The sequence below is a fragment of the Balaenoptera musculus genome, chromosome 3 (genome assembly GCF_009873245.2).
Source record: "Balaenoptera musculus isolate JJ_BM4_2016_0621 chromosome 3, mBalMus1.pri.v3, whole genome shotgun sequence".
NCBI classification, from domain to species: domain Eukaryota; kingdom Metazoa; phylum Chordata; class Mammalia; order Artiodactyla; family Balaenopteridae; genus Balaenoptera; species Balaenoptera musculus.
In genome coordinates, this window is record NC_045787.1 from 165764245 (window position 1) to 165774807 (window position 10563).

The 10563-nt window shown below is 49.5% G+C and overlaps 1 protein-coding gene across 2 annotated transcripts in view; it reads right to left on the reverse strand.

Annotated features, from left to right (window-relative positions):
• The window catches only part of ARHGEF18 (Rho/Rac guanine nucleotide exchange factor 18), a 67468-nt gene extending 57387 nt beyond the window's left edge, over positions 1-10081 (reverse strand). Inside the window, exon 1 of one of the 2 annotated variants that reach the window (XM_036846601.1) lies at positions 9962-10081. The gene's annotated coding sequence lies outside the window, so the exon portion shown is untranslated. Of the gene's footprint in view, positions 1-2909; positions 3013-9961 lie in introns of those variants that run through there. The other variant, XM_036846603.1, reaches the window with a different exon arrangement.
• Between the last annotated feature and the right edge of the window lie 482 nt (positions 10082-10563).

Genomic DNA, 10563 nt, shown 5'->3' on the forward strand with positions numbered 1-10563 from the left:
CTACCTAAGAACAAAAGCAAAGAAACGCCAGTTGAATTTAGTTTACACCCAAGGCAATTTTAACCACACAAAAAATGAGCATAGCTGCAGGGGTCCTTTCCCTGAGACCTCCACAAGGACATTATTTTAATCACTCTGCCCCTCCCCCGTCAGCCACATTCCTCCTCCAGAAAAATTCCTACCGGCTGCTCCAGAGCTGTGACTGGAATTGTTTTGCACCTGGAGAGAGGGTTTTCAAAACAGAGCAGCTCTTTGCCACTTTCAGGGGAAAAGTAAAGTTTAACTAACAAATAACAAAGAAACAGTGATTGGGCTGGACGTAACAAAGACCTCGGGGCTTAAAATGACTTAAGAGAGCCGCGATGAAAATGTTTAGATGAAAGTGTTTAAAAAGTCATCGATGGAATTTGAGGAAATGGAAACAGGACCCAGGATGAGTGAAGAAAAATGAAGGAGACCTTGACACAAGGATCAGAAATATGCTAAACACGTGGAAGGTAAACACCCAGGGAGGCACAGCTGGTGACCACAGCCCTAGTCCCAGGCACTGGTGACATGGGCAACAGGCCCTGCAGCCAGCTGTAATCGTTACTGTGTGACAAGAATGAAAATTATACCACAGTTTCTGCCAGGAAAAACGTACGTGCCACCACAACTTTCAACGTGGGGGCATTCTTAAGTCGACTGAAGGAAAAAAGAGAAAAAAAAGAATCAAAGAATCCCTTTCTCCTTTCCCTCAGGTATGCCATTGAAAAGGGATGTAAGTGATACAAACCCCAAACAAGTTACATTTACAAGAATTAAATTTAGTATGCCCGCCGGCTGTATGCTCTTACTGGATTTAGAGCAACCTTTTTTTTTTTCTTTCCCACTCAAAAGGGCTTGACCCACAGAACTAGCAAGCTATTGATAAAGCATAAAACTCTGACCCAGTCCAAACAACCAAGATGCTCAAACTTTCCAGAATCTTTATTACTTGGAATGTCAACTTAAAAATACAGGCCTGGGATGGATGGAAGGAAGGAAGGAAGGAAGGAAGAAATAATGCCATTTGCAGCAACATGGATGGACCTAGAGAATATCATATTAAGTGAAGTAAGTCAGAAAGAGAAAGACAGGGCTTCCCTGGTGGCACAGTGGTTAAGAATCCGCCTGCCAATGCAGGGGACACGGGTTCGAGCCCTGGTCCGGGAAGATCCCACATGCCGCTGAGCAACTAAGCCCGTGCACCACAACTACTGAGCCCGTGCGCCACAACTACTGAGCCTGCGCGCCTAGAGTCCATGCTCTGCAACAAGAGAAGCCACCATAATGAAGCCCGCGCACTGCAACGAAGAGTAGCGCCCGCTTGCCACAACTAGAGAAAGCCCGTGCACAGCAACGAAGACCCAACACAGCCAAAAATAAATGATAATAAATAAAATAAACATAAAAAAATCTTATCTATAAAAAAAAGAGAAAGACAAATATCACATATCACTTATATGTGGAATCTAAAAGAATGATACAAATGAACTTATCTACAAAACAGAAATAGACTCACAAACATAGGAAACAAACTTACGGTTACCAAAGTGGAAAGGGGGAGGAGGGATAAACCAGGAATTTGGGATTAACATACACACACCTGTTGTTTACCTGTTTATATATAAAGCAGGTAAACAACAAGGATCTACTGTATAGCACAGGGAACTATACTCAATATCTTGTAATAACCTATAATGGAAAAGAATCTGAAAAAGAATATATATAACTGAATCACTTTGCTGTACACTTGAAACTAACACAACTTTGTAAATCAACTGTACTTCAAAAAAAATTAAAATTAAAATACAGGATTGGGGGCATGCCATATGCACGGAGTATATAACATTTATTGAGCATTCACCATATGCTAGGCGCTGTGCCATGCACCTTACACATATGATCCCATCAAATCCCCAACCAATCCTTATTCCCGGTTTAAAGGTGGGGAGACTGACTGAGACTTAGTGGTGGAAACTGGCACCAGAACCCAGATCTGATTTGACACTCAAGCCTGCGCTCTGGACACTTCTCCGTACAGCTCCAGAATTACTCATTCACCCGGATACCTGCAAAATCATCCTGAGAGCGCCCTTGGCCATAGGGCTGTTCACCTGTCCTGAACTCTCTCTAGTCAACAAGAAGGGACCCGCCCTTCCTCGCTCCTGGCTGGAGTTCCATTCTGCCAGAACGGAGGCAAAAGGGGGAAAAACTGTTCTTCGCTTCTATGGTAAAACTTCACGAACACTTTTGACCCCTTGGGCCAGCCATCTCTTCTACCGCTTCGATCGCAACAGAGCATCAGGCAGAAAAGACAAGGAGAAGACAGCTACAACAAACCGTGCAAGACCAAGGGCCTCTCATTCCTGCACCGCACCATCTAAATTCTCCCAAAGAGAGAAACTGGAGAGAGAACTAAGGAAGACCCAAAGCACACACACTTCGTATGTTTTTGTTACCCCAACGATCAGATCAATTGTCAGGAGGACGTCTGCTCCGCGGAAAAAGTGCTGCTCGGAGGCTTCAAGTCCCCCGGTGTTGTTATGGTTATCGCCACATCCCAGGTCCTGCCCCGGGGAGCTCCAGAACCTGGAACCCGTGTCCTTTCCCGGCTGAACCACGGAGGTTGCACCGCCCAAGCGCTGGGGCTCGGACAGAACCGGCGGGCATCGTCTGCGCTCTGCATTCGCCAAACACAGCCCACATGCACGGAAGGGGCAGCCTGCACTGCAGGACCCGCCCGCCAGTATGGACGAGCCCATGGGGGCCGGGCCCGAGGCCGAGGCAGCCCCGGGGTTCCAGCGCCCGAGGCCGCCCCCAGGCCCCGACGGCGCCTCCCCGGGACCCGAGCCCCGTTCTCCTCAGCCCCGCCCCGCCGGCCTCACCTCGGTCCCCCGCAAGTCACTCGCCGCCCGCAGCTTCGTTAGCGTCCCGGCTGCCTCTGCCGCCCGGCCTCCCGGGATCCACTGCCGCCCTCAGCCCGGAGCCGGAAGCGGGAAGCCGCGCGGGCGAGGTGCGCACGCGCCGCTCCGCCCCCGAGGGCGGACCAGAGGGTGTGGCCCCGGAAGGGGGCGTGGCCGAGAGGATCGGTGGGTCCCGGTAACTAAGGACTTGGGTTGAAGCTGAACGTGTGGTCTCAGGCAGGGGTAGTTCGCTCGGGTTTACCCGGGGCCAGGGGACTGAAGAGTATTTGCGAGGAGGGTGAGAGTGATCCTTGAGGGGCGGGTTAGTGGAGCAGGGGGGCGCCTACGGGCGATCCTGAGGGGAAATCCGCGGGGTGGGGGGCTTTTTTTGGGAGGGGTCAGTGGGGCGCTGGGGTATCTGTGGGACTGGGGGGCGCTTAGAGGGGATCCTAAGAAGAGATCAGCGGGGTTGGGGGGCGTTTTGTGGGGTCAACGGGGGCCTGGGTGATTAGCGGGACTGGGAGGTGTTTCCTGGGAGAAGATAGCAGTGCTGGGGGGGCGACTTGGGGAATTAGGGGTGTCTGGAGGCGGGAGTTGGGGTACAGTGGAAGCCTGGGGGCATCTAAGGGGGATGAGTCCGGGGGCGAGAAGTTTGAGAGGGGAGAGTACAAGAAATGGAGAGAACAGCTCTGTCTCCTGTGAAGAAGTGGCAGCATAGATTACAGGAAGTGAAGATTACAGGTCTTGGAAAAATGAGTCATATATCTCTCAGGTGGTCCCAGACACCCCAACATAGGTACCACCAGATACCCCAAACACATACCAGACACCCAGGCAGATGCCATCAGATACTCGCTTTCAGGCACCCGCAAATAGGTCAGACACCCACGTAGGTCTGTTAAATGCCCCCAAACTATTCAAAATCTGAAAAACATGCCAAATATCTCAAAAGTACCGGACACCTTCATCCAGGAGCCATCAGATACCCCCATACAGGCTTTCAGACACCCAGAAACATACCAGAGACCCCACATGGACACTTTCAGACACCCTCCAACACAGATGCTATCAGATACCCCCAAACAGGTGTTCAGAGTCTGAAACACATGCCAGACACCCACACACAGATGTTTTTAGACACCTATAGCCATGCCAGATGTCTCTCCAAGTGTCAGCACCCCTCAGGTGCCATCCGCCATCCAGGTCCTGAGGCTTCTTGTCTAACCCAGGTCCCCCATAAGTGGAGGGGGTGGGCAGGAGCCAGGAGAGGGGCCAAGCACCTTTCACCTAAGGCCCAAGTTGTTCAACCAGGTCAAGGTCGCCCCAAACCAAACTCACCTCAAAACACACACAATCTGTGGTTGAGATCTCTCAGTTCAGACACTGGGTGGCAAAATCCCCAAGCGACCTGCCTTCACTTTAAGTTTAGGCTTCATGATCAAGAGAGGGAGCATGTCCAGGGAGTTGGAGGGTCCAGAAGTGCAAGAACCCCACCCCAGTTGAGGCCATCAGATACCCCCCCGCCAACTGAGGTCAGAAGCCCAGACACAGGTATTTCGAGGTCTCGATGGATCTGTAAATGTTCACTCTCTGAATTGCTGTGACTTTTGGACTTTATCCCAAAGGCAATGGGGAGCCATTGAAGATTGTAAGCAGGAAGAATGGCATGATCGTTATTTCTGTAGCCCCCTTGGTTATAGAAACCTTCAGGTTGACAAAGTTCTCCCCTAAAACCTTTTCAAGGGGCCTGTCAGGAAGGAGAGGTATCTCTTGTCTTCCTTTTATCCATCCAACCATTTTCTGCATTTTATTGAGTCCTTATCATGGGCCAGGGACTCTGCTAAGAGCTAAGGAGCTATATGTCTATAGCTGCATTTCTCAGTCTTGGTACTAATGACAATTGGGGCTGGATAATTCTCTGTCGTCAGGGGCTTCTGTGCATCAGAGGATATTGAACAACATCCCTGGTCTCTTCCCATTAGATGCAAGTAGCACTCCTAGTCCTGACAACCAATAATGTCTCCAGATATTGCCAAATGTTCTTTAGGGGGACAAAATGGCCCTTGGCTGACAGCAATTGGCCTCAGAGGCGCTCAGAACTTACAGTCACCTTATGCTGGCTTCCTGGGGAGGTGGCCCTTCGCTTTGTTTTAGAGAATGAGTAAGAGTTATGTGGCAGAGGGAGTTCCAGGAACAGCGCTGAATGAGCAAGGCGCAGGTGATGGGCACAGGCAGCCACAAGACTTAAGGGTGGCGGCGCTGGGCAATCCCCGTGGCTGAGTAGTGGGAGAGAAGGGTGGAGGGGTAGGCGGGGTCAGACCACGGAGGGACCTCAGAGGTCAAGGCCAGGAACAGGACTGTCTGGAATGGTGTTCCATCAGCGGGGCTGGTCTCTAGGAAAGCATCTCAGCTTTACCCTGGAGACGCACCTTCCATAATTACCTGGAGCATGACTCATTCACTGTTGTGTTTAACTTACTGTGGGGCTGTTTCCTTAAATCAGTAACATCTGGTTTTGAATACCTGCGATGGGAGGTAGGCTTGTGACGAGTTATACCTGGGCAGTGCCTGCTCTCAGCCTGCTGGGAGCGAGACACAGCTGTTCTGGCCTCACACGCTTCCTTAGACAGGTGTGGGGCTGTGGTCAGAGCCCAGGGTTAGGGTCTGTGATTTAGATGCTAGCTTTGCCTCCTCAACAACAAGAAATAATGATGATGTCAGTAGGTGCTACCATTGCCTGTTAAGTACCAGGCATCACGCTGAGCGCTAGTCACGTCATTTCTGTGACACGAACTCCAACCTTCCCTGACCTCAAAGGGTTGTCCCAAAAGTCAAATGATGTTTCCAGGAGGTGGAACTTGACTCCTGCCATCCCGAGAGTAGGCTGGATTGAGGGACTCGCTTCCAAAGAAGAGAGTAGGGAAACGGGAAAATAGTAACCTGGCAGATGTTACCTTAACCAGGTGTTAAAGGTTAACATCTTCAGGGATGTCATGTCAATAGCACGTCCCCCCGATCTGATGAGCCAGGAAGGTTCCCCAAACCCATAACCCCTTTCTAATTATAAGAAAACATCAGACAAACCCAGATTAAAGGACATCATACAAGACACCTGGGTAATATTTCTCAAGACTGTCAAGGTCATGAACAATAAGAAGAGACGGAGAAACCCTCAAAGACCAGAGAGACTGGGAAGACAGGGTGATTGAAGATAATGTAGTATCTGAATTGGATCCTGAAACAGAAGGAGAACACTAATGGAAAAAACAAAACAAAACTGGTGAAATCTGAATAAGGTCTGGAGTTTGGTTAATAGTACTGTACCAGTGTTGGTTCCTAAGTTGTGACAAACATATTGTGGTCATATAAGCTATTAACATGAGGGGAAGCTAGGTGAACCACGTGAGGGGGCTCTCTCTGCACTTTTCTGTAAATCTAAAATTAAAGGACTTCCCTGGTGGCACAGCGGTTAAGAATCCGCCTGCCAATGCAGGGGACACGGGTTCGAGCCCCGGTCTGGGAAGATGCCACAAGCCGCGGAGCAACTAAGCCCTTGCGCCACAACTACTGAGCCTGCGCTCTAGAGCCCACGAGCCACAACTACGGAAGCCCACGCTCTCTAGAGCCCGTGCTCTGCAACAAGAGAAATCACGCAATGAAGCCCACACACCGCAATGAAGCCCGTGCACCGCAACGAAGAGTAGGCCCCGCTCACTGCAACTAGAGAAACCCCGCATGCAGCAATGAAGACCCAGGGCAGCCAAAAAAAAAAAAAAGAAGAAAAATAAAAAAAGTTAAAAAATAAAATGAAAAGTTTCAGGGAGAAAAGGGATCTGCCGCCCGCTGGAGGGTTAAGAGAGTCCTCAGATAGATAGTTGTATACTCTAAGTTAGGGTATAATGCCAAAATGCAGCAAAAGATTCCACTTACAAGTCCCAGGTCTGGTCTTTTTTAAGTAACAAACAAAACATTAAGTTATCCCTCCTGCCTGCCTTGCATTGCATTCTACGCGTGGTAATTCGTTGGTTTATGCTAGCCACGGACAGCAATCCACGACAGTTTCATGCTTATACCAAAGAATGGAATCTGATCCTTAGTACCTGGTATTTTGCCTGTAAGTCTACTGATAAAAGATTATTGGAAGCCAGTCACAGAATCTGAAAATAAACTCTAGTCTCTCGTTTACTATTTTAGGGCTTTCATAGAAGCCAAGGACTCATTGCAAAACATTTTTGCAAGGATGACCGCTTGTATTCCATCCAGGAACAATACATTTTTGCCTGGTTTAGGATTACCGGTAGCTTATTTCAAAGCGAAGGAAAACCAACTGAGCACGTGTTTGCTGTCTTTAGAACAGTTGGCAAAAATATGGTATGAAAGTGTTTTCATCTTCCTATTATTCTAAATATTATTGTACAGAGCTATTATTAATGAAGTTTTTTGGTGGGAAAACCTTAAAAAATTGCCCCAAATATGGACATTAAGCACGTCAAACAACAGAGTGTCCTTGGTATGTTAAACTTTTGGTTTTCATGTATCTGTAATTTAATTTTCTTTTAAACTATAAAATTTTGCCTTTGGTACAACTAAAAGAATTAGAAGTTAATTTTATTAAGCAAAAAATAGGGACTTCTCTGGCGCTCCAGTGGTTAAGACTTCCTCTTCCATTGCAGGTGGTGCGGGTTTGATCCCTGGTGGGGGAGCTAAGATCCCACATGGCTCGTGGCCAAAAAACCAGAACATAAAACAGAAGCAACATTGTAACAAATTCAATAAAGACTTTAAAAATGGTCCACATAAAAAAAAAAAAAATGTTAAAGAAAAATTAAATGGCATCATGTGGCAGTGGATTGGTGATCAGGGGCTCAGGCTCTGAGTTCAGACCCTGCTGTGTGACCTTTGGCAAGAAATTAACTCCTCTGGGCCTCAGATTCCTCATCTGTAGAAAGGGGGAATACTAGTGCCTATCTTACAGAGTTGTGAAGCTTAATGAGGAAATCTGTTTAAAGGACTTGGTGTTTGGGATATTGTATCTGCTCAGTATAGTAATGTTACTCTCTAACTATTTGTACAAAGTCTTCTGTGATTGTAAAGTGACCTTCAGGAAATTAGTCCCTGTTGGAAACCTCATCTTCAAGGTCAGATGTGTAAGGGGTTCATTGATCTGTCGGCTACTGTAAGTCACTTCCCTGGGTCTTCCTTGCTGCTGGGAAAGCTAGCTCGGGGATCGGCAAACTTTGGCTATAAAGAGCCGTAAGGGAAATATTTTCAGCTTTGCGAGCATGCTGCGAAATACTCAACCCTGCCGTTATAGCGTGGATGCATTTCTGTACTGTGCACGGCCCAGTCCCGGATCTTTGACCTCATTCTTCCTCCTGCCAATCTCCCACTTGCCCCTTGAATTTGATGCCTGAGATACAGCTCCGTGGGGCTTGATCCTGGCCCTCCAGGGAAGTCCCTGTATCCAGCAGACCTCACCACCCCCCCCCCCCGACCCCCAGAAGAAGAGATTAGGAAGTCAGCAGAAACAGGAAGTCACCTGCTGCTTAAAAGGACTTTAAGATGCTGAAGACTTTGCAAAGCCCAGGTGGCCTCCGCTGAAAACAGCTCATGTGTCAGAAAGCGGGTTGGAAATCTTCCAATGCAGAGAAAGCTCCGAAGGGGACACCCCTGACAAGAGCGGCCGGCCAACAGTCCTACCACCAGCAAAAACAGTGCTCCGGAAAGAGGGAGGACTCAGGAAGAAGGAAGACGCCCACGTGTGGGACCGGGCAAGGAAGAAATGCAAAACCTGCGGCTCAGGTCACAGGGAGGCACCTGCCCTGCAGGTGGAGGGACAGCTCTCACGGCACGGCCCATCCTGGGGCCAGTTCTCTATTGCACTCCCCAGTGATTCTCACCGGGGCAATCCTAGCCCCCAGGGGACATTTGGCCACATCTAGAGACATTTTTGGTTGTCATGACTCATGGGATGGGGGGTAATAGGTATCTAGTAGGTGGAGACCAGGGATGGTGCTCAATATCCTCCAATGCACCAAACAGCTCCCCGTTCCCCCAACAAAGAATTACTAGGCCTCAAATAGCAATAGGGCCAAGGTTGAGGAACCCTGCGCTAGCCTGAATTTGCAACTAACATGCAGTTGCCGGTGCCTCCTCTGTCTCCCTTACAAAGCCTGATTTGTTTTCAAAAAGGTGATATGCTAAATCTCAGAAAAGGCCAGAGTCATCTCCCTCCAAGGCCTCTGGAACCTAGTACTTTTTCCTGAGCAGACACCATTACCCCCCAGACAGCCCCGGGAGGCAGGAAATTGCCTGTTATGGACTGATCGTGCCTCCCCGCACCTACCCCAATTCATATGTTACAGTCCTAATCCCCCTCAGCACATCAGAAGGTGGCCTTATTTGGAAATAGGGTCATTGCCAATTTATTTAGTTCAATGAGGCCATACTACGGTAGAGTTGGCCCCTAATACAATGTGACTGGCGTCCTTAGGAAAAGGGGAATTTCAGACGTAGACATGCATACAGGGACAATGCCATGTGCAGATTATAGTTCTGCTGGCACAAGCCACCGGACTTCCAGAAGCCAGGAGAGACACCTGGGGTGGACCCTTCCCTAGCACGTTCAGAGGGAGCCTGGCCCTGCTAACACCTTGATGTCGAACTTCTTCAGAACTGTGAGACAATGCATTTCTGTGGTTTAAGCCAACCAGATGGTGTTACTTTGTTACGCAGCCCTAGCTAACTAATATACTGCCCGAGTCTGGATTTTGCCAAAGGATTTTTGCAACGACGAAAGCTGAGACTTAAAGGGAATTTGGTGGCGGCGGGGGGGGGCCGAGCTAATCAAATGGTCCCTGCTCTTAGGGATGGATCCCTGGTGACATCCAGGAAGCCAGGGTTGGTCCGAGCTTAGAAAGGGTGAAATAGGATGAGGATGCAAAGAGCGAAGGAGGCCATGAGAGCGATTTAGGGGAAGTGAAGGAGAGAAAGTGGCTTCCATCCAGGGGCATGGGCTGGGCCACCAGACTTACCAGAGCTCAGAAAAGGTTTGCCACACGGCGGGCAGCTGGAGTGGCCAGAGAAGGTTCCTTGAGCCAGCTGGTGCCCGTTGACACATTCTTTCCGCTCTCGAGCATCCTGACCTTTGTCTTTCAGAAGCACTGGGCTCTTCCCCTGTTGGGGACAGATGTGGGCCTTAGAATGCCCTGTGCATCCAGTCTCGCCTCGAGTCAGAGAGATCTGGAGCCAGGGGCACCCTGACAAGCTGCAGAAGGCAGAGGGGGATTTCCCCCCCTACGCCCGGCCCGGCCCCCTGACCTTCTCCTTCTGCCTGGTGACTCGGCATCGGAGGGAACTAAGTCTGCGCTTCACCCTGGCACTCCTGTCACTTCTCTCCATCTTCCCCGCTCTGTCCTCGCTCCTGAGGGGCAGAAAATTTGGTGAGGAGGGCGCAGCAGACCCAGAAGGCCCTTCTGAGCCAGTCCTGCAGGTCGCTTCTGGGATCCACCTGGAATCTGTCTCCCTGAGGCCCCTTCATCCTGTTTCACCCCTGCTGTGGTCCCTAACTCTCTCCCTCCTTCTCTCACTCACTCATTCACTGGACAAACATTTACAGAGGTTTGCAAATTTCAGG